General features: G+C 45.5%; 1 protein-coding gene across 8 annotated transcripts in view; it reads left to right on the top strand.

Moving 5' to 3' along the window:
* PLXNA4 (plexin A4) overlaps positions 1 to 26,904 on the top strand; it is a 625,415-nt gene that overhangs the window by 194,092 nt on the left and 404,419 nt on the right. The window contains exon 1 of one of the 8 annotated variants that reach the window (XM_039519677.1): positions 16,022 to 16,092. The exons of the other annotated variants lie outside the window; for them this stretch is intronic. The gene's annotated coding sequence lies outside the window, so the exon portion shown is untranslated. Of the gene's footprint in view, positions 1 to 16,021; positions 16,093 to 26,904 lie in introns of those variants that run through there. 8 annotated transcript variants of the gene reach the window in all.

Raw genomic sequence — 26,904 nt, 5'->3', positions numbered from 1 at the left:
CACATCAACTGATAGGCATTCTCCATTTCAGCTGCTGCTGAAATAGAATGTCCAGTTCTGTTCTGGTGTCCACCATTCAAGAAGGATGTTGATAAATTGCAGAGTTTTCAGCGAAGAGCCACAAGAATGATTAAAGGGCTGGAAAATATCCCCTCTGGCCTAATAATCTATGACATGTGTGTAGAGCTCTGGGAATCATGCAAAAAAAATCCATTTGAGTGAATGTGCTACTCTTGTGTTCATGCTGCTGTTGTCTTAGCTCTGTGTAGATGTTCTAGTGTGTAGGACAATTAATCATAAGAGCACATTCAAAATGAATGTTCTCAGAAAGCGTGTTTCATAATCCGGTTTGCCTGCTTTGAAGAGTGACATTCATTCAGTCAAGGAGCAGAATTATAACACACAACCTATGTGTCCAATCAAAGCAGCATGAATTGCAAATGTTACTGTTAATTATGCATATTACAGGAGCATCTAGAGGCTCTAACTGAGACAAGGTCCCTAGTGCTAGTGAGTCGCCTCGAAAAGCTGCCCACTAGACAAGACAATGGGTGGGAGGAAGACAGGAAGTAGCATAGTCCCCAGTTTATAAAAGGGGAAGTGAGGCACTGAGAGAGTAAGGATGAAAGATTCAAAGCCAACGAGGGTATTTAAGCATGTTTTCATTCATTGCCAGGGAGATGGGGTTGTTAAATCCCCTAGTTAGCTCTGAAAAAGTCTCCATCTCAGTAATGTGCTCAAGGTCACAGAGGGAATCGGGGACAGAACTGGGAATAGAACCCAGATCCCCTCACTCCCAGCCCACTGCCTTAACCACAGGGCATTCCTTTGTCTCACTATGGGTATGTCTACACTGCAATTAGACACCCCCTGTTGGCCCATGCCAGTTAACTCAGCCTCACAAGGGGTTATTTAATTGTGTTGTCCGGTCTTCGGAAGTTGCCCGAGTTCTGGGACCCTCCCATCTCACAGGGCCCATCTCCAGCCCGAGCCCGAACATCTATAGTGCAATTAAACAGCCCGTTACCCCGAGCTGTGGGGTTTTAATTACAGGGTAGACCTACCCCATGAGAACAGCCTCTGAATGAACAGTTCACCTCCAGGGTGCACATCATCCACGAAGGATTCTGAGGAGAAACCCACCCCATGGAAATCTTGATCTGATGATGAACAATTAGTGAGCAGGAAAAAGGACCAAATCCAATGAATATGTGGTTCTCTGTAAGGAATTTGCCCAGCTGTAGGCATATGGGTAGAGGCTGTCATGTCTGAACGCAATCTTTCATTGTTTTGAATACCACTATCAGGTTTCCTCTTCATTGAGCCAGACAGCTCAAGTCTTGCTTAATCTCTCCTCCATGTGTAACCATGCCCACATCCCTTGGCTTGCAATCCCTGTACAGGGTGTGATCACCCTCGTTAGAGAATGGAGAGCCAAGCTGCTGATCTCACAGGACGCCACAAAGCACTGATATCAATACTCGGTAGCATTCTTTCTGGTTTTATCACTGGGAACTCAAACTCAGGCTCTCTGATCAATAAGTGCAGGTGCAGTCAGTGCTGCAAGTGGATGTTATTTATTTTGTTTATACAGCTAGGACCAGAGATATAAATATCCCCGTTGACACAGTTATGGAAACCAGGCCCAGGCTGTGGACGGGCGTAAGTTTACACATAATGCAGGGGGTAGGAATCTTTACAGGGGTTCTATTTAGAAGGTTACTCCTACATCTCTGATTGACTAATAATTGCAAGCTCACACAGCAGCTGCTTGCCTGCATAAAGCAAACTGGGGGCTGTGAGAAATACTCACTAGGAAATGTGGGGGCATCTCCACACCCTGAGGTTTTCAATCAGCCACTATTGCACTGTCACACCAAGGCAGTGCCATTTAGTATGTAGCTCAGGGACTGGGGGTGAAGGCTTCTATTCCTGGTTCTGCCATTGACTCTTGGTGTGTCTTGGTCAAGTTCTCTGTACCTCAGTTTCTTCATCTGCAACATGAGAATATATTGTATCCTATCTTACAGAGGTGTCAAGGCCACATTCATTAATATTTGCAGAGTGCTTTGAGGACCTCAAATGGAAGGATCCATTTGGTGGAAGAGGAAAGTATTATTATTTTTTATTAACACCAGGGGAAATAGGTTGGTTTTCCTTCAGAGACTCCTTTGCATCCCTTTTAGGCCTCTGAGCATTTCTGGCTTCGATCACAATCTCACTGTCATCCTTATGGTCCCCCACCCCAAGGAGAAATGGACTGAGGAGATTCAACTTCTTTGGAGAGGAAGGGAGAGGAAGAATTTGGTGAGAGGAGGAGGTGTCTGGATCTGGGAGGAAGTTCAGGGAGTCCAGGGATTGGGTTGGAAGGTATAGTGTGGTCATGGAGTGGGAGAGACAATGACAGAGTCAGCCCAGAGGTGTGAGCTGGTTAGCGAAGAATAGTTCTTCTTTGAGTAGTGTCCTTGTGGGTGCCCCATTTCAGGGCACCTTTGATAGGAGATTTTTGGTAGCAGTGCCCATTCGGCCCGCCCAAGTGACTCACACATCCTCATGCCCCGCGCCGAGACAAATATGGGTTTGCATGGGCAACCCGCCCTCAACTCCGTCTCAACTGTCTTTAGCCCGAGACAGAGTCGACTGTGTGTCTCCTCTCTAGTATTTTAGCTTTTCTCAGACAGTTACCTTATAGGTACAGGCCTCCTAGTGTTACAGTTGTTGGAACAATTGTTCGATTAGTTTTTTCTTTTCTTTCTTAAAATAAAATCACTTTTTATTCGTAGAGGTAGTTATATAGTTAGGAGATTTCCCCTACTGGGGGTTAAATTTTCATTTTACTTGGGAATGCTGGCCTCCTGTCATGAGGCTATTCCGATAAGTGACAGACACTCCTAGTGCTTCCGCTGTCTGATTCTCATATCCCCAGCAAGATCTGCACTTCCTTCAAGGGTAGATTCCCCCCCCAAAATAGAGAAAATAAGTTTAAACTCCTAACAATGAAGCAAGCACTACGTCCAGCTCTGGATCCAGGAGTGGAGGACATCCCACCCTGCAAAGAGGCTTCCCAATACAGCTAGTGCCCTGTCCACGTCGACATCTCAGTCACCGGATTTCAGTAGAAGGGTAGGTGGTACTGTGGCACCAACTACCGAAGTCACCTATATCTGTCTCCTTAGCAGAAGGAGGTAAGGAGTAAATCTCCAAGAAGTTTCGGTCACCATCTCACAAGGAGTCTACGAAGACCTCAGGTATCAAGGGGGAGTAAAGGTACCATGTAGGCAGTGAGTGAGACCAGTACAAAAAGGAGTCGGTCATCTCAGATAGGCGCAGTACTGAGTTCGGATATCTGTACCCAGAACAGCAGAGACAAGGTTGAAAAGACATGACATGGACGTATTATATCAAACATCAGGAGGGTGCACGTTCCTCATCTTTCTGTTCTGAAATGATTCTCAGCTTCTTACTCTCCAGATATTCAGAACTCTGTGGTAGATGTCCTCAGCAGACATTTATTTCTTAATTATGAATGAGAACTGAACTCCAGAGTTCTCCACAAGATATTCTTAGCCTGCGGGTTCCCAGGGGTCAATCAGTTTGGCATGGCAGCCCACGCAAAATGCATCAGGTATTCCTCCAGTGGGGGACTCGATCCGGAATCCATAGGAGACACACTCCTTAACTCATATCTGCTGGCACTGTTACTGTTAAAGGTTCTTAACAAGATCAAACAAGACTGAGCCAGAGTCATACTGATTGCATCAATGTGGCAAAGAGATCAGGTATCCTTATTTGATCAGACTCACCTCTTGCCTTCATGGAGGTTTCTGATCCATCCTTGCCTACTGACCCAGCATGCCAGTCAAACACTTCACCCAGAACCTGCCGATTCCGAGGCTTCAAGCATGGTTCCTCGAAGGTTTTGAGAATAAAGATATCCTGTTTGTCAGAAGTAAAACCCTTTTCATTAAATAGTAAGAAAGAACATAAGAATGGCCATAGTGGGTCAGACCAAAGGTCCGTCTAGCCCAGTGTCCTGTCTTCTGACATGGCCAATGCCAGGTGCTTCAGGGGGAATGAATAGAACAGGTAATCATCAAGTGATCCATCCCCTGTCGCCCATTCCCAGCTTCTGGCCAACAGCGACTAGGGACACCATTTCTACCCACCCCGGCTAATAGCCATTGATGGACCTATCCAATCTACAAGAAATACTTAGCTCCAGAAATGAAAACGATATTATTTTGGTGTAACAGTTGTCAGATTTTACTGACTCTCTCTCCTTTTCCCAGGGTATTAGATTACCTATTGGAACCAAAAACTTGGGCCATTTCATGAATTCCATAAGGGTTCACTTAGCAGCAATGAGGACTTTTCACACACCCATAGGGGGGTTTTCACTCTTCACTCACCCAACTAGGACAAGATTCCTAAAAGGTTTATTGAATATCTCCCCACAAATCAGAGATTCTACTCCAAGCTGGGACTTGAACTTAGTACTTAACTGCCTTATGAAACACCCCTTTGAGCCACTAGCTACATGTTCTTTATTTGATTTATCAATAAAGACATCTGTCCTGGTAGCAATCACTTCTGCCTGAAGGGTGGGAGATTTGGGGACCTTAATGGCAGCCTCCCCCATTTATGGTATTCACCAGAGAGCAAGTGTCACTATGGGCACCTCCAAGATTTTTACCTAAGGTGTCCTCAGAATTTCATATTAATTAGACCATTCAACTCCCAGTTTTTTGTTCCAAAACCACTCCGGACTACTCAAGAAGTCATACCCTAGATGTCAGGAGGGCATTAGCCTTCTAAATAGATAGGACCAAACCATTTAGAAGATCTCCTAGACTATTTGTATCCATTGCAGACAGAAACAAGGGTTTGGTAATTTGGAAACAGAGGTTATCAAAACATATCTCCTGTTTTATTAAGATTTGTTATGACAGAAATCATATTCAACCCCCTTCGAGAGTGATAGCACGTTCCACAAGAGCACAATCTATGTCTATAGCCTTACTTAAGGATGTAACTGTTGCAGACATCTGTAGAGTGGCAACTTGGTCATCTGTGTATACTTCTTCTAATCATTATGCTTTGGTACCAGCAGCAACATCAGATGCAGCTGTAGGCAATGTTGTTTCTCTCTTTTATACTGGACTCAGCTCCAAACCTCCCACCTTCTTAATGGGAGTACTGCTCAGGAGTCACCTGAAGTGGAGCATCCACAGGGACACTACTCGAAGAAGGAGAGTTGACTCACCTTGCGCAGTAACTGGAGTCCTTGGAGGTGTGTGGCCCTTTGGGTGCTCCACTACCTGCTCTCTTTCCCCTCTGCTTTGGAGTGTCCCTTGTGGGTCTTTGCAATGGAGAAGGAACAGAGGGCGGTTCACTTTGGTAGCCCCACATAGTCTCTGCGTGGGGCATGAGGATGTGTGGGGTGCATGCAGGGGCCAATTGGGCACGGCTCCCAAAAATCTCTGATCAAAGACACAGGGCGCAAGCACATCTGGAGTGGAGAACCCATAGAGGGACACATCTCAAAGAACTCCAGTTACTGCACAAGGATATGTAACTTCTCCTTTTTTCAGGGAGCCCCACAGCTTGGTGTGGACCCAGAATTAGGGAAGAGGTAAAGATTTGGTGGATTTGGAACTTGTTCAGTCCTACTGCACGCATAAGTGAGCTTAGCTCCTGCCAACACCTGGGCGTGAGATATGACAATAGCTGGGCACTTAACCCTTCTGAACTGGCTGCACAGGACACTTGGGGTCAGATTTCTAAAGCTATTTAGGTATGAGAAGGATGATGTCTTCAGCCTCTGAGAATGTGCTATGCTTATGAGAGGGAGAAGCTCTTAATTTTAGTTTGGGGGAAGGGAAATCTTTTTAACGTGCCAATAAATCACGATGGACAAACCTCAGCAGGTTCAGAGAAACCCCAAAGCTCGCATTCCTCAGAACTACCCAAACCACTTGAGTCTTTTGAAGGCAGGTTGGATGAGCCATGGCTGAATATAGGCTTTTCTGTGAGATCTCAGGTACCTCCCAGTGGCCAGCCTTTCTCAGGGTATTCAAGCAGTCGTGTTTCTGGCTAGAACTGGGAGGGGAAGAGATACTGTGGAAAGGGAAAGCAAGCCAAAGGATCATTTTCAAACTTGAGCCTTCCAAAGTGGGGGGCTCAATTTGAATTTCAGGTCAGTTCCAATTTCAGTCAGAATCTGATTTTGGCCAGCCCCTGGTGAAGATGCCTTTGCTTTAGCAGGAGGCTACTTGCTGGAGCCTTGTGTCTTCCAATGCCATCTGGACCGAGTTTAGCCATATATCTCTAGAGGTTTAGAGCAAGCTGGAGATTGGTTGGGCAAAGCTTCAGAGAACTCTTCCGTTCCTCCTAGACAGGCTGTGCTCAGAGAGAAGGCTTTGCATAAGGGAGCACCACTGTCTCTTTGAGTTGGATCATGTATTTAAAATATGTCAGGCATTTGCTACTGAAATCCCAAAGCTCACAAGAACCTGATGCATTGTGATAGAGCGATAGTGTGGCCACCTTGGGGCGATAGAGGGAATGATGCTAGATGCAACATCTGTTATGGCTTGATTCTCGCCACCCAACTTCTCTTCCTTATGCATGAGGAACGTACACTAGAGAAAAGGGAAGACAGGAATGGATTTACCCCTCCCTTCTCTTCCATCTTAATCCTTGCCCTGCCTTCCCTATTTCTTGTTTGGGTTTTAAATAGAGGTGAGCTTGAATGAAAGCCCTAAGGCCAAACAAATCCAAACTCTGTGCAGTGAATGGAGTGGAATCTGAGCCCAGGCATGGATCTGAATTCTGTGGGTGGCTCTGATCCCCCACAATGGACTGAATCAAAATCTGGCCTGCATCCCCTTGGAACTGGGGGTGGGATTCAGAATCAGAATATGGACCTAAACCTAAATTTCATACCTGGTCTCTCTGTATGTAACAGATTCTGATGCCAAATGGCCCTGATCGTTGGAATCCAAACCTGGATTCAGATCTATACTTCTCTGCCAGCCCTTTCTGCTAGAATTGTCCTGAACCAGAACCCTGGATCCAAATTCCGTCCCAACCTTGGGAAAGTTCCAATGTGAATTTAAACTGCTGCTTTCTCTCTCTGTTATGGGGCCTGGATCAGATTCCTGGATCCAGACTTTTGAGGAGTTCATAATCTGAATTTCACTGCACAGCCCTCTCTATCCTTTTATATACGACCTTTGCTTCTCTCTCAGCCCTGAGCCTTCATCCCATTGGCTTGCATCGTGGAGTCACATATGAGACTGATTATTGTGGATTCTTCATGACATAGAAACCCGTAGCGTTTTGCCTTTGCTGCAGGACCCAAGGAGAGGAGAAGCTGGGCACTGAGGGGGCTGAACAGCACAGATATAAGGGGAACGCTGTCCATTGCTTTGCCTTGAATGCCCTCTATCAGACTGAACCCTAGCAGACACGCTCTTCCTTCTCACCGCAGGATGTCAGGGATGTTTTGTTTCAATTCATCCTTTGCTGGAAGAACTAAACTTTTTTAAACATGGAATTACTGTGTCCCAGATGTGAACAAGCCAACGAGCATGGTGCCTGGAGAATGATTGACAACCCCCTGTGGAGAAAGGCTAGTGTTGATCATCGTGTCAGAGTCACAGACAGAGAGAGGTGGCCATTGAGTGTCTTGACATCAACAATTTTCAGCTTTAGTATTCCTGATACCAAAGCAAAGTCCCACTGCATTTAGATCTGTTGGGTACCTCTATTCTTCTGTGTGTGCTTCTCATGTCCAGGTCCTTTCACAGATCTCTCATTTTGCTGGCTTTGTGTCTATGGTGGTTGGCCAAAACCCTAACCCAACTCATTGGATTATAATCAACACTGGCCATTACCCAAGCACTTTCCTGGGACAAATTGTCAGAAATTATCTCCAAATCGGCATGCCTGAAATTAGACCAGCTCATGGAGTGGCGGCTTAGTTTTAAGGGCTAAAGCCTGATATGGGGGATCATAAATGGCCCCTTTGCAAGAGAAGACTGTGCTGCAACATTACAGGAAGTGTCTCAACAGAGAAGCCCATTTTAATCAGCTGCCAACGATAAGAGAGCAAATTAAAGGCTCAATAATTAAATGGTTCAGAGGTTAGGTTGGGAAAGTTGGGATGATTATGCAAAACCAGTCTCAAAATCTTGCATCTTCTGAATTGGGTAGGCAGTGTTGAGAGTCTGACCATGGTTGGTCCTTCTGGTGTTCATGAGAATCTCGAGGGATGGAGATGGGTGAAAAGCTGTAACCTTGGGGTGAAAGAGGTCATCTGCTTTTTGGCCTTCAATTGCTTCATGTTTGGTGCGTGGTCTGAGCGTATGTTTGGATCCGCTTTATTGAGTTCACTCCTTCTCTACAGCAACAAGATTCTATCTGAATTCTGCTGCTTGGGAGAAGCCTCCCTGTTAGCTGTAAAAAGTGCAGCATGTCCGGTTGCTCTCTCCAAGTCCTCTGTGCTTAGCCATGTGGCCCCTCAGGTCCCATTCCCGGCTGTTTGGAGAGTGAAGCACTTTTGCAAGTCGCTCACCTTCCAGGCACACATGCACATGGCTGTTTTTAGAAGCAAACAGATGATGTGCTAATTAAAAACAGGGCACAAGCCCATCCGGATTGGTTTCAAGTGCTGTTCCTTTCATCAGAGCTCAGACATTAACGGAGCTCATTGGCTGGGGAACAGAGCATCTTTCTTTGTTGGAAAGAACAAACATCCCACAGACAGTGATGGGAGAGCAGCTCTGGATTTACGAGCAAATGGTAGCACTTTGAACTTGATAGGCTCTGTGGGGAAATTAGGGAAGACCAGTAGTTATACCACTTACAGTCTTAACGCCATTGATGCCAACAGAACTGCATCCACTTTAACCAGGGTCGAATTTGGTCCTGTAAATCTTGATGCTGGTTGTATCAGGCTGCATTTCCCCTTGTGCAAATCTTTTCCCTGCATTTTTGATCTTACCTAATGCCAAGTGCTGAATGGACCTGTCAGGATGGGGAGGAGTTTAGTGTCTATGTCTGGCCACATTGTCCAGCGGCGAGAATCTATGGCTGCGTCGCCCAGTGGCAAGAGACTACAGCCAGGGGTAGGAGAACCCAGGCCCTCCCTGCTCCACCAGGTTCCAAACCAGGGCCCAGTGAAACAATAATTCAAAATATGAGGCCTGGGGACGGGTGCCCCCATGCCTGCTCCTGGGGCCACTTCTTACCCTAGCTTTGGTCCCCCAACAGATTCCACTGATTTGTTTCTGAGTCCCCCCATGGTTGCGGTCTGGAGGGTCTTCCTCTCTTAGTTGGTGCTTATTGTTGCTGTCCTCCATGGTTGAAGGACCTTGATGGTGGGGCCTGGTCCTGACCATCTGGGGCCCTGGAAGCTTCTCGGCAGGAGCCTGCACCACACAACTGCTCTCCTGCTTGGTCCACCTAGGCTGAGATGTGCTGGTCCCTTTTGAGCCCATCCTCCATTGTGAGCATGCACAGAAGGGGTGGCTGGGCGTGGTTTTCTGGGCCCAGAGCTGCTTCATAGGATATAGTCAAAACTCCACTCTCTGCTGTAGAGGTCAGGACTAGGGCACATTGATAGACCAGGGTGCTACTGCCCTTGCTGTCGCTGTTCTGTAATTAATAAGGGCCTCTTCCTCCTCTGAATCTGTCTTCCTGGCACCTTTCACTAGCATTAAGTCCACTTGATACGTCTTGGTCAGGATGGCATTCAACCAGCCACGCTGCTGCTTCTGTGATGTAGAAGGCAGGTGAAAGGATCAGAAGAGGAATATGGGCCTATAGCACTCTTACTCCTCAAAATTATCATAGTAACTATGGTGGAGTGACTCTTCCCATGAAGACAAACTAGGAGTAGGGGTAGGGTTAGTGGCATCGCACATACAGATTTCAAGAACACTACCAAACACATGAATTATCAGATTGAGTAGCGCTAGCTTGGTAGATTGGGCACACATAAATAGTATGGATTTTAACATGGCTAAATGTAAAATGTGTACATCTAGGAACAAAGAATGTAGGCCATACTTACGTGATTTTTTTTTGGAGAGATGAGGACTTCAGCTTGGGAATCAGTGACTCTGAAAAGGACTTGGTGGTCTTAGTGAATAATCAGGTTAGTTCCCATTGCAAACTCAGTGGCCAAAAGGACTAATGTGATCCTTGGATGTATAAACGGGGATTTCAAGTAGGAATAGAGAGGACATTTTATCTCTGTATTTGGCAGTGGTGTGACCACTGCTGGAATACTGTGTCCACTTCTGGTGTCCACATTTCAAGAAGGACATTGATAAATTAGAGAGGGTTCAGAGAAGAGCCACGAGAATGATTAAAGGATTAGAAAACCTGCCTTCTAGTGATGGACTCAAGGAGCTCATCGCTGGAAGTTAAACTAGCCAAATTCAGAATAGAAATAAGGCGTAAATTTTTAACTGTGAGAGTAATTAACCATTGGAAAAATTTACGAAGGGTCATGATGGATTCTCCATCACTGACATCCTTTAAATCAAAATTGGATGTTTTTTCTAAAAGATCTGCTCTAGGGATTATTTTGGGGAAGTTCTGGGTCCTGAGGTCAGACTACATGATCACAGTGGTCCCTTTTGGCCTTGGAATCTATGACTCTTTTCAAAGAATTGAAAGTCGGGGAATCCCTGGGCATGGTGGCTATTGCCTGGATGGGAGAGTTTGTTTCAGCAAATTGCAGTTGCCTGCCATGGTTGGGAAGAGGAGACCTGTATTATGGAGCTGAGCCAAAGCCCTTTAAAGCTAATGGAGAGTCTCCCAACGACTGCACTGGGTTTTAGATTAGGCTCAGGGAAGCTGTTCTCACAGGGCATTCAAAGGTCTCTGTACTGCTCATTGAAAGGTCCCTATTGGCATGAGACGGCCTGGCTTCTCCTATAGCCCCTCTCCATAGTGCTTCCTGGTGGCTCTTTTGGTTGTGCCATGTGAAACCTGTCCTGCCAAAGTCTCTGGTTTCCCCCAATTCATTCAAAGGTATCCACAGTCCATTCCCTAGCTCACCATTGAATGCCTTGCAGTGGATGTGAGATTTGCCTTCAGACCATTGAAACCAGAGTTATAAAAATGGCATCAAGAAAACTGAGCTCCTAAGATGGGACCCAGGGGCGGCTCTAGGCACCAGCAAAACAAGCTGGTGCCTAGGGCGGCAAAATGTAGGGGGTGTTCCCTGCCGCCAGGGAGGGCGGCAGGCTGGGCTGGCGAACCTGCCGCAGTCATGCCTGCGGGAGGTCCACCGGAGCCCCGGGAGGACCGGACCTGCCGCAGGCATGACTGCGGAGGGGGCGCTCGTCCCGCGGCTTGGCTGGACCTCCCGCAGGCATGACTGCGGCAGCTCAAGCGGAGCCGCCGGACCCGCAAACCGTCCGCAGCCGCGGGAGGTCCAGCCGAGCCACGCGGGACCAGTGGACCCTCTGCAGTCATGCCCGTGGGAGGTCCGCTGCTCCCGCGGCTCCGGGGCGCCTCCCGCGCATGACTGCTTGGGGCGGCCAAAAACATAGAGCCGCCCCTGATGGGACCTTCCAGTTAGACGATCTTGTGACCGAGCGCTGAGCACCAGCAGCTGAACCAGGTCTTGGGTCACTGTAAATCTAATTTGTTCCCCTGGCTAAGTACCAGATCATCCTAGGCTGGGGAGAGCTAAGGAACTAATTAGCCCGTTAACTGCAAAAGTACAATAGGAACTCAGGCAGGGAGTGCAGGGGGAGAGAGAGAAGGAGAAAGGCCAGCAGGGCCAGGGTAAAGAGAGAACTCTTCCCTCTCTAATGATTGCAGGGCACTGTAAATAGAATTGCTGCACAGGATCAAACACCAATTGCTGTGGTTGCTACAAACTGGGGGGCGAGGGGAGACGGTAATGAGGGCTATGCCCTGTTTCCGATCTGGTGTCTGAGTGGAGTAAGGAAGATGGTTGCCATAGTTGATGTTGGATAGACTAGAGGGGAAATGGAGAGACCGTTCAGGCTCAAGGGAAGATTGTGCCCCATCGTTGTCTGGATTCACTTAAAGTCCATTGATTTATCATTTTCCTTGTTAAAAAGCAATTATGTTTCTTTGACGACATATGTTTGTTTTTATTAAATGGCAACAGGGAAATGAATGGAGAGTGAGCGAGCCACCACCTTCCATTTCCCTTTGCAGACAGAGCTGTCAATCTGGTACCTTTCACCAGTGCTATAGTCACTTGTTATTAAACAATGGAGTGGGATGAACTCCATCTGTCCCATCTGAGCCATTGCAGCTTACCCTGTCATAACCCACCCCTTCCACTGTCAGGCTTGCTATATATCCCCTTCTTGTTTTCCCATTCTGAACAAGACCCTGTTACATTTTGTGATGGTTTAGTTAAACAACTTTCACGTGACTCACGCGGCTCTGAGGTTTCTGGAGCGAGAGGGTAATAGGTATTTCTACACTTGTTTTACAAAGGGAGTTAAAAAGAAATTTGTATTGGAGAAAAATGAATTGAAGTGTCCTGTTCAGAGCTGCAGTGTCCTCTGCTCCAGTGTAACCAGAAAGGAATTTCTTTTATATTAAGAGCATTGATCTCAGCAGGAGAACAAAAAGATTAAAAAATGCAAGGGAGAGACATTGGGGGAGAGAATTCCTTCATAGTGTATGGGAGCAAAGCCTAAGGTTTCATTTAGTGTAGATGTTATAATATAATGAAGTGCGTGTTCTGGAATATTTTATATGGTGCTGCTAAGACGGGTATTCTTTACGGGACTTGTCTAGCGGAGATGCCATTGTGGACTGGTCATTTCTGGTGCACACAGTGTCATTTATGGAGTTCCAGTCATAGAGCTCATTCTAGAGATGTTACTTTCAGAGTCACACTACAAGAGCTTCTCTGGCTGTCTCTGAGGCTTCCTTGCTGCCTTCTCTGTATTCTTCTGTGGGGTGTGTTTTTGTTTGTTTGTTTGTCGTTGTTGCTGGTTCTCTTCCAAGGACACATACAGCTCCAGTCCCCTGAGCTTGCATTCGTCCTCCCAGTGAAATCCCTTCTCTCACATAGCTCAGATTCTTGACTGACCTTGCATGTGGCCTGTGTTTTGGGCAGTTGCTTCCATTGTTTTAGCTATATTGTTGAATTAAGGAGCTTAATTGTTTCTTACATCTATCCTAAATGAAGGGCATCTGTCACACCCACCAGCTTCAATGAGGTTTCACCCAACCCCCAGTGTAGCATTATTTATAGAGCATCCTCAGAGTAGTTGTAGTCAGTGCTTTTTACAGCAGATGTTATTTAGAGAGTGGTTCTAGAACAGATGTCTTTGTTCAGGAAAGAAAATTGATCTGATTCTGCTGTCACTGCTGTAAATCAGGAGTAGCTCCATTCAAATCAGTTGATTTATGCCATGGATGTGAGAAGATGTGTTTGTATGCCTAGATTGTTTCCATTTGCAGAGCATTGCTAGAGGAGGATGGAGATGATTCTCCACCACTTTGCCCCATGTCTAGTCAATTACACCTGGACTAAGTGGAGGTCAAAGACTGCTGCTCTGATTTGGCCCTACTTGGCACAGGGGAAGTGAGGACAAAAGGGACAAAGCAGTGGAGAATAAGCCCCCGTTCTGCTGTTCCTTGAGAGTGTCTAGAGGAAATTGTTTGATTCCTGTCTTGTTTGTTTGAAGAATTAGGTTTAAAAGAATTGGGACTGTCCTGTGCAAACTCAAGCGAGGGCAGCGCTAATGATGCATGGCTGTGCTTCTGGCTGCACCTTGGAAAATCCATATCCAGTAGCCTTAGAGAAGCTCTGCCAGTGGTGCTTTGTTTTTGTTTAATGGAGAGGTGAAGGTGTTTGGGAAGCTGTGAGCACTGCCTGGTTCCTAATGGCTGATCAGATTAGAAACATGGTTCCGGCTCAGCGACGCCAGACATTTTACGAATGCTAATGGAGACTCTCTATGTATTCAACTGGAAAAGAAGAGACCAAATCTAAATAAACTCTCTACCTGTCTCTGCCAGGCTTAGCATGTTTGCCTGATGCATTATGCACAGCACATCTCTGCTTCTGGCCTCTGCTGCTGCTGTTTTCTCCATTGGAGCATGCACGGTCAAAGATTAGATCGCTGGATATTGAGCTAATGCGCTGCTATGGCTTTTAACTTCTAGAAGCTGGCTCTGCTTCTGGCTCTTAGGTGGGTCAAAATAAAAAAAAAATGCATTTGGTAGTATCTCCCTAGGCCCTGATAGATATTTGACCACATCACTTCATGACCCCTACAGTTTGATTCCTGTTTGTCAAGTCTGTAGGTAAGAGCTAGTGTTGTCTAGTGGTTTGAGCATGGGACTGTAATTCTGAGTTCTCTTTCAGGTCCCTTTTAGAGCTGCTTGGAATTTTTCTGTCAAACTTGCTTTTTGATGGAAAATTGGGAATGGAATTCTTCATGAGGAGTGTCTGCCTGCTACAGGGAACATTGATTTTTCATTGAAAAACGAATAAGTGCAGACAGAAATATTTCAATTTGTAAATGCTGCAATGGTGACTCATGTGAGTTGTTTCATGTCCCCATTCTCCTTCATGGACTGGGCTGCAGAGTGATGCACCTTGGCCAGAGACTACCAAGAAGCACCACTTCCTCTCACCAAGAAGAGGAGACCATGCTAAGTTGTGGGAGATGTGGTCTGACCAGAGAACCGTGCTTGTAGAGGAGACTAGAAGCTTGAGGCATGTGAACTACAACTCCAATGAGCCACCATGGCAGCATTTCCAAATTGGAATATTTCAGTTTTTAAATTTCTGCTGAAAATCGACATGATTGTCAATGCCCCCCACCATGCCCTGTTTTTTGACCAGCTCTAGCATGTAGTTGCTGACGTTACCTTGGGCAAGTCACTTCACCTCTCTAGGCCTCCAGGTTCCCCATCCTTATGATGGTACCTGCCTGATCATAGTGTTGTGAAGCTTAGCTTATGTTTGTAAAATGCATTGAGATGAAAGGGGTGGTGTAAACATGACATGTCACTGTGGTCTCTCTAGGGCATGGAATACCATGTGGCCGGTCAGCATTGAGGTGCTTTTCCAAAGCTGAGTGTGGAGGAATCTTATCCTGCTAGTTCTGGATTTCTCTCTCTAGCGACTGCTCTTCACAATATTTCACTTTCACAAGAGTCAAAGTGGATGGGAGTCCGGCTGTTCTAGAACCTTCCTGTTTCTATGGCTTGTTACACCTTGCAATAGCAGCACCAATGCTGCGTGCGACCTATTGCTGAGGGATCTGTTTTCTGCTGTTGTGACTGATCCTTCTCCTGAGGACACAGCCCTTGAGGCAAAGTGGTTCTGCCTATACAGGGCTCATCCATTGCTTAAAGAACAGCTGGTGTTGGGGGGAAAGAGAGGAGCTCTGGAACTTTCCTTCTGTGTACCGTCCACACCTTCCAAGAGCTATTTCCCCTCTGCTCTACCCAGTATCTCCCTGATGGTTGCAGCATCTGGTTACATGATGCTGGTTATATCTGGCTCCCTCCCCATAGCACTGCTAAAATTTCTGATTCTTAGAGGCAGTTTTGAGGGCATGAGAAATCCTGACCAAAAGCCTGAGATTGAGCAAGTATGGTTAGCCGTGAGGTGCCTTCACGGTGTATGTGGTGGCCCTGGGTTAGAGTCAGAGTTAAAGTGTGTGATTAGCACAACTGGGAGGGTAAAGGACCTGGCCCCTACCTGCATGCGCCAAGCTTAAACTAAGTCTATCAGCCCCTTTTTTTTATAAGTATTAAAACGCACTAGATTTATCCAGAGATGAGCTAAGGAGCCTTGTCTTCCACAACAGGTCAGAGGGGAGATGGATGAGGTATGGGCTCTGCAGGTCAAAAACAAGCAGGGGGCTGAGATTTTCAAAGTTTTAGCATAGAGGGGCTCTAGCTTGTCTTGATTTTGGCCCTGGTTTTAGATTTATTTTTCATTCTCCTCCTGATCTTTTTTCAGCCCTCCTGCTAGAGTAAGACTCATGTTCCTTGTGCCCAAACAGACTGGCCATGGCACCTTCTCTGCAAGTGGCAACCTGAGTATTGATCAGGAATGTGAGTTGGGGCAGGGGGGAGGAGAATCAGGTTTCCATTTCTGTTTGTAATCCAGCCATTTACAATTCTTCTCTTGCCTCTCGTGCCTTCCTTTTAAAGAAGGCAAATAGAAGTGTGAATAATCAATTTCCTAACTGGAATTAAAAATGGCTCCAGTTAAAATGAGGGAAAGCGTGAACCAGCATGTAAAGTAGCGTGCAGAGGTTATCTAGGTTCTGATTAGCATACTGATCATGTACGAGAACAATTAAAGTGTGCATGAGAATGATTGAGCAGGAGGTAAATTACGTGAAACACCCGAGGATCAGGGGAGCAGGCGCACTTGTGGGGGAGGGCTGATCAGAGGGTTTTATGACTTAGTCAGAGTTGGGCGATTCCAGCTGGAAAAAAATAGTGGCTTCCAGTTGCTCAGAGCAGTGGCCTGAAAATTCATGGTGTCAAGCCAGTCTTGTCACATGGTTTAATTGAGATGGACCCATTCCTTTTGGATAAAAAGAAGTACTAGGGCTGGCACTAGGTGAGAATTGTAGGGAGGAGACTCTACATTCCCTTAACTCTACATGTGCTCGTTAGTTAACGGACTTTTGAAAGTGCTGCAAGGTGCTATGTTGTGGCTGACTGGCTACTCAGTGCCATCCTGTTGCTTCTGTTGTGTTGGAATGTGCTTTTGTGTATGACCCAACCTGGAGCTGTTGCTCCTCAAGGGTCCTTTAACTAGAGAGCTGCTCCAGTCAGCAGCAGGGAATGGCATGGAGAATCAGGGCGAAAGCAATTTGTTTTTCCACTTCATGTTCTCATTTTTTTTCTGACTGGAGCCACACTACAGGCTGAGAAATATCAGCCTGAGCTTTTGCCCAAACTGAAATTAGATTCCCAGCCCTTCTATAGAGGTCAGAAAAGCTTTATTAAAAATAAAACGTGGTATTTTCTGATTTCAACAAAACCACAGGATGATAGAGAAAACAAGCTGGAATTCACACTTATTGGAAATCTGTTGAAGCGCAAGGCAAGAATGAATTACTGTCCAGGTCGTCTACTGAATATAGATAGTCAAGACTCTTCCAGTTCTATTTCTGGACCCAGTCATTGCAGTGGGAACCCAGAGTATATGTCCTCAATTGTTAGGAAATATTGTGTCCACTTGATCGTACACCTCCCAAACACTGACAATGGGCACTGTATGCAAATAGATGTTGTAATGATAATAGCTGGCTTAATTAATTAGCTGATCAAATGGAGTTTGATCTGATGGTTAGAATAGGGCATTGGGAATCAGGACTTCTGGGTTCCATGACTGCCACTGTTTCATGTGACCTTGGGCAACTCACTCCGTTGTCTCCTTTGGTGTCTCCTCTGATGATTGTACTTAATTGCCCGTTTGTGAATCTTTTTGAGATTTGCCAGTGAAAGCTGCTGTACAAGTGCAAAGCATTACAATAATTATGGACAGCTACCTTTTCTTGGGAACAGAAGGGTACTTAGGGCCGGTTAATGCCCTAGATACCTATGCATAAATCCTGCTGACATCCATGAAAGTACCTAGTTTAGTTAAGATAGCTGCCATGTATAAAATGGAATATATAAGGGTTGTAAAGATGCAGATCTGGGACAGTAAATGGCTGATGATGGAAGAGAAAACTACATGCCTGCAGCTGTTTGGCCGTTTATATGGAAGATTTCCAAGGTATTTGTAGTGAGATAATATGATGGATTTTAAAGGTGCTCAGAAATATAATGGGTGATCCCTTTCTTTAAACACTGCATGGATGGCATAGCAAATCACAAAGGATGCCTTCTAGTAGTTCTGACAACAGGTATCAACTATCAACAAGGATAAAGTACGGTCAAGTGAAAGGCTATTATTGATCCCAGAAACCTTCAAATTAAATCCATGTTGCCCACTCGGCATGTGGAACTGAGGTGAGTTTCAAAAGCTCTGTTCTAAATGGCTGCAAGGCTCAGTAATAGATATCCATCAGAAAAGAGACTTGGATCTTGCTGTAATCAATAAACAGGGAAAGGGAATCAGATTGAAACAAAGGAGTGGGGGTGGGGCTAATTCCCTGTGATGAGGGAGCATTACAGAGTAATTTATGACATACATCATTTTAAAGAGAAAAATAAAATTTCCCCAATTTCAAAAGCATAAAAATTCTTCTAATGATGGTTTGGTGCATCATGGAAATGTGATCTTGGTGCTGTCAGATACTTTTAAGGTAAAAAATGTAAGTTTAAAAGTGTTGTCATGGTTTACAAAAAAAAATAAAATGGAAAAAAAAATATTTTCCTTGTTTTTTTCTTTTTCAAGTTGAATTAAACATTTCCTCTGCGGGGCTGGAAAACCAGTCCCAGCAGCATAGTTCAGGCGCCCTGAGACAAGGCAGCGGAACTGTGGAAATTGACTAGTCTTATTTCACTGCCCAAGCAGAACGAAGTGGGGAGAGTAGACCAGCAGTGTGAATGAGGGAATGTCCTCTTTTTCTTTTTACACAAACCCAGGGCCTGGTTATTTTATTTTGCACCATTTGCACTTCTGCAAAGTGAATGTAAAAATGCTGCTGAAATCCACTGGTTCAGTGTGATTTCTGTCTCCTGCCTTTCCCTCCCCCACACATACCTGAAAAAAAAAATAGTGCCTGATCCACATAAAAGGAATGGAAAGCTGAAGGAGACTTGAGGAGAGAAGGTTTGTTTTAACCAAAAAGAGATTGAGAGGAGAGAAGATTGAGATATATCATATAAATATCAGGAGGGAGAGGGAGAGGGGAAGGCAGGAGACTCATGGAATCCAAAATGAACAAATGGAAATAATACAATAAAAAGGAAGTTTGAGGTTAGAAGGTTTGAAAACCGAGGAAATTCTAAGGGAGAGAGAAATTCTGGAAACACAGTGGAAACAAGGGAAACAGTGGAGGAAAACTACTCTTTAAGATTAAGAAGCTTTTTATGGAAAGAATATGGAAGGAATGGTTGATAGGATTTTTATATAAGTCAATAGGTCAATCAACCACCGAGGGTGAGTGAGGGGTTGATTGGGGGATATTGAGTCTTTTTTCTTCTGTCTGTGGCTGGAGAGTCTTGCCCGCATGGTTCAGTTCATTGCCATATTTGGTTTGGGAAGGAATTTCCTTTTTAGATTGGCAGTGGCCCAGTGGGGTTGGTTTTTTCCCTCCTCTCCAGCATGGGGGGGGGGGGCGCTTGCTGGGGGATTATCTGTCTTTGAAGTCTTTTTAAACCAGGATTTGGGGACTTCAACAGCTGAGACAAGGGAGAGAATTATTTCAGGAGTGGGTGGGTCAGCTTTTGTGGCCTGCATCTTGCGGGAGGTCAGACTAGATGATCATAATGGTCCCTTCTGATCTTAAGTTCTATGATTCTATGATAAGTGCCCACTACCCGCTCCTGGAGTTACTCCTTTAGCTGTAGTGGTAAAGGCCTCTGCTTTTAGGGTATTTCTACACTTTGAGCTAAGGGTGTGATTTCCAGCTAGAGAAGACATATCTGCGCTAGCTCTGATTGAGCTAACACGCTAAAAAGAGAGTGTAGCCACAGCAGGAGGGCCCAGAGTACATACCCATCCAAGGCCTTGGGTAGCTAGTAGGGTTCCCAATTTTGGTTGGACATATTCCTGGAGGTTTCATTGCATGACATCATCTTTAATTAAAGATGAATCTTTAATTCCTGGAGACTTCAGGCCAGTCCTGGAGGGTTGGCACCCCTAGTAGCTAGCCTCTCCTGCCACTCACATCACCACGACTACACTCTATTTTTAGCATGCTCGCTCAATCAGAGCTACCATGGGTATTTCTCCTCAAACTAGGTCTTACACCCCCAACTCGAAGAGTAGACATAGGTGGATCATGTGTTCAGACCCCACTGACAACCCATGGTGGGGGCTTGTTATGCTACCATCGTGATCTGGTACCATTTTACAATCACTGTGTACACGAGTCAACAAGGACACGAGGTACAAGGCAATAGGGAATTGAGCCCATAGCTTTTACCCAGGGACGACCTGGGTGCAGCAGGAAATGGAGCCTTCCATTCCCCCTCCAGGAATCCCTGAGGAAGGGGGAGGAAAAAGAGGAGGAAATAGAAAATCTGTTTCAAAATTCATAAAAGCGGGAAGTGAGGTTTTGTTGACATTCATGTTTGATGAAGAGCGAGCACGCAGGCAGGATGAGTTACTTTTTAAACAAACACTGCTGCAGGCTGTATTCCACACTTCCCTCTCAAAGCAAGTGATGTGATTAGCTCTCGTACAGTGTGACAGGGGAAAGCAAGGCTTTGCTGATCAGAATGCTATTTACAAAGGGTTCGCTTTAGTTTTGGTGATATGTTGGATGGGGATGAATGAAAAAGGAGCTAGATAGCAACTCATTAAGCTTTTTGCAGTTGCACGTTCTGCTTGAACAACTGCAGAATCAGAGAGGAAGGGAGTTCATGTCATCCCTGGCTATTCCCCGAAGAAGTCTGAAAGGGCAGGAGATGTTAAATGGAGTCCATTGAATTAGATTAACGGAGATTAGCCCTTACTCCTCCACTAGACTGGGAGATCAGTTGATCAGTTGTTGCTAATTTTTCCTCTTGGGGTTCAGTGTTATCTGAGATTGATCAAGACCTTGGAACATTGTATCTCAAAAGGAATTGCCTCCTTGGTTTAAGTCTTAACAGCTGCAATTTTGGCTCTTTATGAGTTTGCGTCTTGCTTAAAGCCTTTTGGTTAAAATCTCCGTTTTCACATCAGTTTGGAAAGGTGTTCATTACAAAAAGCCTTTCTTTTCCCCAAAGGTATGTTGAAACCAGAGCAGCGTCTGAATGAGTTGATTCAGCAGCTTAATGGATGTGATACTGTGGGATAGGGATACCCATTGTCTCGATCAATCTCAGAAATGGAAAAAGGGTTGTTGCTTTTTGTTTTCTTTGTCCGATAAGGTTGTGTGGGTCCTTTTAAGATCAGAGGAATGGAAAGGGAGCAGATCTTTAATCAGCTTGGATTAGGGAGGGAGTGTTTCTAATTCTTAAGGAAAGGCAATAGTCTTGAGCCGAGATTCAGGAGAGCTGGGTTCAATTCCCAGCTCTGCTGTAAACTACTTTGTGATGTTGGGTAAGTTCATTGTAAGCCTACACCAGCGCAAAATGGGGTGTAAACCATTTCCAGGTCAGAATGGTAGCACAAGAGCAAAGCCTCTACGACTGGGGCCTTTAATCACTCTGTGCATCAGTTCCCCGTCTGTAAAATGGGGTTAATAATCCCACCCTTTGTCTGGCTTGTCTAGTTTGATTTTAAAGTCTTGCTCTCTACGGCTATGTACACGCTGCAGCTTATGTCGGTATGTTGCTCGGAGGTGTGACTAAGGGCTTATTCAAGAGTGTGAATAAGACATAAATTACACTGATCTAAGCACTGGTGTGGACAGCACTATGTCGGGGGGAGAGCTTCTCTGGCCGACATAGCTACCACCGCTCGCGGGGGCTGGAGTAATTAAGTTGACGGCAGAGCTCTCTCCCATTGGCTTAGTCATAAGCGCAGTTGTAAGCTCGGTAGGGTAGCCAGAGCCTATATGTTTGTATTGAGCCCTGCACAAAGGAAGCCTCTATATGCTACTGCAATGCAAATATTAGCTCAAGCGCAAAAGTAGGAGTCAGGACTCCCAAGTCCTACCCCTGGCTTTGCCAGTGTCTAGCTCTGTGACCTTCGGTATGTCATTACTGCCCCTGTGCCTCATCTTACCCATCTGCAGAATCAGGCTAATAATGCTTTACCTGCACTGCGGGCTGAGGCTAAATTCACTCATGTTTGTCAAATGCTTTGGGAGCCTCAGAGAAGTGCCGAATCTTTGGCATCCTTCTTTTGGGCCACACCAAATAACCTCCTTTGTCTCCTAATTAAAGCCACTTGGACATTATTTTTTATCAATACTATGGCCCTGACCCCGCAGCCCTCACACACTCCAGACTCCCATTGACCTCAAGAAAGCAGGACTAGGCCCTGAATGAGTTCCTCTTCAACCAGGAAATCATATTGTCTTGAACCATGATGGTAAGGAGTCAGATTAGCTGAAATAAGGCTGACCATGCCTGACTGGTCAGTGCAGACTGGAGCAAGCCGTGTTCAGCATTATGTCAACTAATCTTGGTTAAAACTTGATGTGAGATCTCATGTGTAGGGGCCAATCGCCATGGCAGGACATTGTTAAACCGGCTGGCTTCACATACCCGTTATGTACCATTTAACCAGGGTGACCCATATTTCCCAAAGGGAAAACAGGACACCACGCGGGGCTGGCCCAACCCTTGTCCCCTCTCCCCGTGTGGGGCTAGCGTTGCTGCTCACCCGAGCCCTGCCTGTCCACCCCCACCCCATGCAGAGTAAGAGCAAATGGGACAAATGCCCACTTTTGGCAAAAAATCCGGGATGGCTGGGACAGGGCTTTAAAAGGGACTGTTCCATCCAAAACGGGACACACGATCACCCGACATTTAACTGCCTGCGTTAGACCACTGACCCTCTGTAATTTCCTGTCTGCAGCAGCAGCCTGGCTCCTCCCGCCAGGTAGTCCTTGAAATAGGTGGAGGAATTAGGTAGGTAAAAACAACGTTGCATTTGAAGCACTGAATTAGCTAGTCTGCGTCGTTCTAGTCAGAGCAAAGAATTTCCTTCCATGCTACAGCAGCCATGGAAATGCTACTTGATTAGCGCATTTCTGAAGCTTACAGTTTGGTACCTAACTTGTAATTAAAAAAAGAAACTGCCCGCTCTTGACTGGAGCCATTGTAGAGAATGTTTCTGTATTGAAATCCAACCCATGCCACTGATGTTTCTTTCTGAAGAGGTGGTTGACTGATGCTAAATGACAGTGGATCACCCACAGAACTGTAAGTGACGTCCACTTATGGGATTGTATGTGACAACATCAGGATCAGTGCTCCTAATGGATCCAATGTCCCTCTCCTAAGGGGCACCTTAAGGAGTTCTGCATGGATGGTTCTCAAACTTCTGTATTGGCGGCTCCTTTCACGCAGCAAGCCTCTAAGTGCGACCCCCGTTATAAATGAAAAACACTTTTTAAATATATATTTAACACTATTATAAATGCTGGAGGCGAAGTGGGGCTTTGGGGTGGAGGTTGGCAGCTCACAACCCTCATGTAGTAATCTCCTGACCCCCTGAGGGGTCACGGCCCCCAGTTTGAGAATCCCTTTGGTGGCTTTCAAAGGCAGATGCCCTTGGGGAAAAAATAGCAAGTCTTATCATCTTGGAACATTTCTTTTATTTTTGTTACTTTAAAGAAAAGTAAGTGTTGATTTCCCCCTCCCCTCCCAAAAGCTGAGCCAGTGCTGGAGCCAGGTCTCTCTGTGACTGGGCTGGCTGGCTGGATCAGTTATCAGACACTGTTGTTTATTTTCTGATTCTGGAAGGAAAAAAAGTACTTTCTGGCACTATTTATATTTCCCAATCTGTGGCTCAACAATGCACCCCAGCTGTTCTGAAGGGTCCAGACCACCTGAGTTTAGATCCTATCCTGCCTACATTAAACTTCTCATATAATACATCGACCACATGGGAAAATTTAAGAAAAATGAGATTTTATTAAAACCAGGAGACCCCCTGACTGCAGGGAGATATTACACCAGTGTTACAAGCGTCTTATCTCACATGAAAGTTTCACATTTCCCCAGTTTCCTTTCCTTTATGCTACTGTGCTTTGTCCCCTCCCCCAATCCCATGTGGCTGCCGAGATATTTAATGCAACTGTTAAGAAGCCAAGACAATTAATAAGAAAACTGTCCAAAATCTTTTATTTTTAAAGAAGGCCCAGCAGATTTTTTACGTTAGCTGAATGACATCAAGGGTTGCTGATGCAGTGCTGAGCTTCTGAAGGGTAATATGAACTGTGTTTCAAGAGGAAAGAAAAAAGGGAAGAAAGAGAAACAGCTGTGTTCTTGCAGAGGTATCAATGGCCCTTGTGTTTTGGGCTTGAACTCATTCTGCATTTTCTTCCTTGCTGGGCTCTGCCAAGTAAGCTCCACCTGGTTTCTAAGAATTCAGTTGGTGTGTAGACCTTAAGCTCATCAGTTGTTCTGCACACTATGGCAACATGGAGTTCACACTTTTGGGGGGAAATGGAACATAGGCTTTTCTGCTCCAAATGCACCTTATTTTTATTATTTATATTGTAGCAGTGGCTAGAGACCCTACCTGAGATTGGGTCCCCATTGGCTATGTTGAAGGAGCTACTCTCTCTTAACTGTAGAAGCATTAAGTTTTATCTCCTTCATTGGCTGCAGACATCAGACATTAGACTTACAGCTAAGCATTCCAACCAGGATAGGGCAAATGTGCACATGCTCCCACTGAGAGAGAGTATTCTAGTCCATCAGTGTCCACTCCTCTCACAAAATTGCTCATGTGGGGTATGCCCACCTGACTCTAACAGATGGTCCTTACTCAGTAGGAACCTAGAATTTATCAGAGTGGATCAGACCCCACTAGTCTATCTAGTCTGGCATCAGCCTTGTCTGAAGCTTCAGATGAAAGTGGGAAATCTCCATAATGCGCCTTGTCAGCTGTGCAGTAAGAATTCCCTCTCGATCTCTGCTGTGGTGAACTGGTGCCCTGATGATTGAGGTTTTTTGCTACTACTTTTATTTTCGTATCATGCATAACTCCAGAAGTAGCCAAAAAACTCATTTCCTCGTGCAGTTGGTTGCCCCAGTCTTTATTGACCCTCCTTGTATCCCTCAAAGAGTTACATTCCAGATCTTCTCATTGGCTTTCCAATCCATGTTACCCTTTCCCCACCCCTCATCCTCTCTCTCTGATTATACCTCTGGGAATGTACATTATCAAGGAGCTGTGTGCAGCCCACTTGAGATGGAAACAGGGAAGTCTCTGTGCATTTCCAGATAATATTCTGGAAGGCGAAGCCAGCACCAGGACTTGCTAAGAAACTTCCAGTTCTCCATTTCCTCTAGTGAAGAATCTCTTAGCTTTTTATCACGTTACGGTGGCACGGCTGTACCTATTTTAAGGACAGTCCCAGCATTCTGTACTGGATGAATTAGCTATCAGATTCCTCAGTCTGAGAACATTATATAAAAGTTCAGTTTCCTTGATGAGCTTTAGGCTCAAAGCAATGGCTTCAAGGCAGTTAAGGTGCATTGGCTGTTCAGTTTGTGCAGCTATTGTTTTATGTCAATACAGCCATTTATTTGGTGCCTATATCCCTTTCTCTTCTCCTCTGGGTTTCTCTATTGCCAGAGGCAATGAGCAATTAGCCAGATGCCTAGGGACATTCTGTTGAGATGATGGCTCAGGGATAGAAGACATCAGACTGTGCTGGTTTCACTTGCCTTTTGCCCTCCTTGAAGTTGGGGAAACTTTCTCTCATCCATGTTGGAGAGTCATGGGCTGTTTTCGCCAAGAAAAGCCTGTTTGCTGAATAAGCAACGTATTTAATTATGTTTCTTGCACATTAGTGATTTAGAGGCAATTGTAATCTTAGCCCTGGTCTACACTGGGGGGGATGGGAGGGAATCAATCTAAGTTATGCAACTTCAGCTACGTGAATAACGTCGCTGAAGTCGACGTACTTAGATCGACTTACCGTGGTGTCTTCATTGCGGTGAGTCAACTCTCCCGTGGACTCTGCCTGCACCTCTCGTGGCGCTGGAGTACAGGAGTCAACGGGAGAGTGCTTGAGGGTCAATTTATTGCGTCTAGACTAGACGCGATAAATGGATCCCCACTGGATCGATCGCTGCCCGCCTTATTGAACAGCCTGTGCTACTGATTTTGCCTGAAGGGAAGATGAGAGTTGAAAGGGGCAGTGGTTGTAAAAAACAAACAAACAAACAAGAAAAACCCAACCCCACCCAATGAGACTGTTTCCCCTCTTATCTTAGAGCGTCTGCAAAGTTTTGGACTGCAAGCCTCAGGAAGGCTTGAATAGAAAGGCTTTGATTGGGGATGTAGCATAGGCTGAGGTGTAGGATATAGAGCTGGTGTAATGAATCCTGGGTTCTATTCCTGCCTCCATCACAAAGTTACATGGACTAGTCATGCCATGTACCAAATGAGAACTGTGTTACTGACCTACCCTTGCAGAACACTTAGATCACTGGATTGAAATATACTGAGTCAGGTGCATGCCCATCGCTGGAGTGGAGGGGGCCAGTGCAGAAAGGAGATAGTTCCCTGACCCTTTGGGGAGCCTGGTGCCTTTTGGAGCACACGTCTCTGTCAGTCAGGCCTGAACCAGCCCAGTTAAGGAGCTCTCATAGACATAATAAGACCTTTATGTTCATATGAAGCACTTTGATGTTGCAAAGCACTGTGTTAACTGGAGATGCTTCTTCTTTCACACGTTTGGTGTTTACGCCCCGTTTTGCAAAGAACATGGGACTGGAAGGAACTCCTGGGTTATCAAGTCCTGTCCGCTGCTATCGTAAACAGCCACGTCTTGTAATCCTGTTCATGAACTTATCAAGCTCTGTTTTAAAACTAGATATATTGTGGGCCCCCTGTTTTATTGGAAGGCTGTTTCTGTCTTCAAGGCAGATTGGTTTCTTCTTTACTAGGAACTTAACCTGAGAAACCTCTATAGCTTTTGGCTTTAGCTCTCTGGCTGCTTCTGCATCTCTCTCAGGAATAGAGCCCTGCCTCGGAGGTTTTTCACTGTGAATCTGTCCAATAGGAAGCACTGTCAGTGCAAACTGCTCCCCTTCCCTGACACCAGTCAAAAGAACCTATTTAGTGGCTTCAGACTGGAACTGACCCAAGGAAAGGTTATGGAATCTGAATAATTT

Source organism: Mauremys reevesii, linkage group 1 (genome assembly GCF_016161935.1).
Source record: "Mauremys reevesii isolate NIE-2019 linkage group 1, ASM1616193v1, whole genome shotgun sequence".
Taxonomy (NCBI): Eukaryota; Metazoa; Chordata; order Testudines; family Geoemydidae; genus Mauremys; species Mauremys reevesii.
Note: the sequence above shows the minus strand (reverse complement) of the source record. Positions and strands in the feature narration are given on the sequence as shown.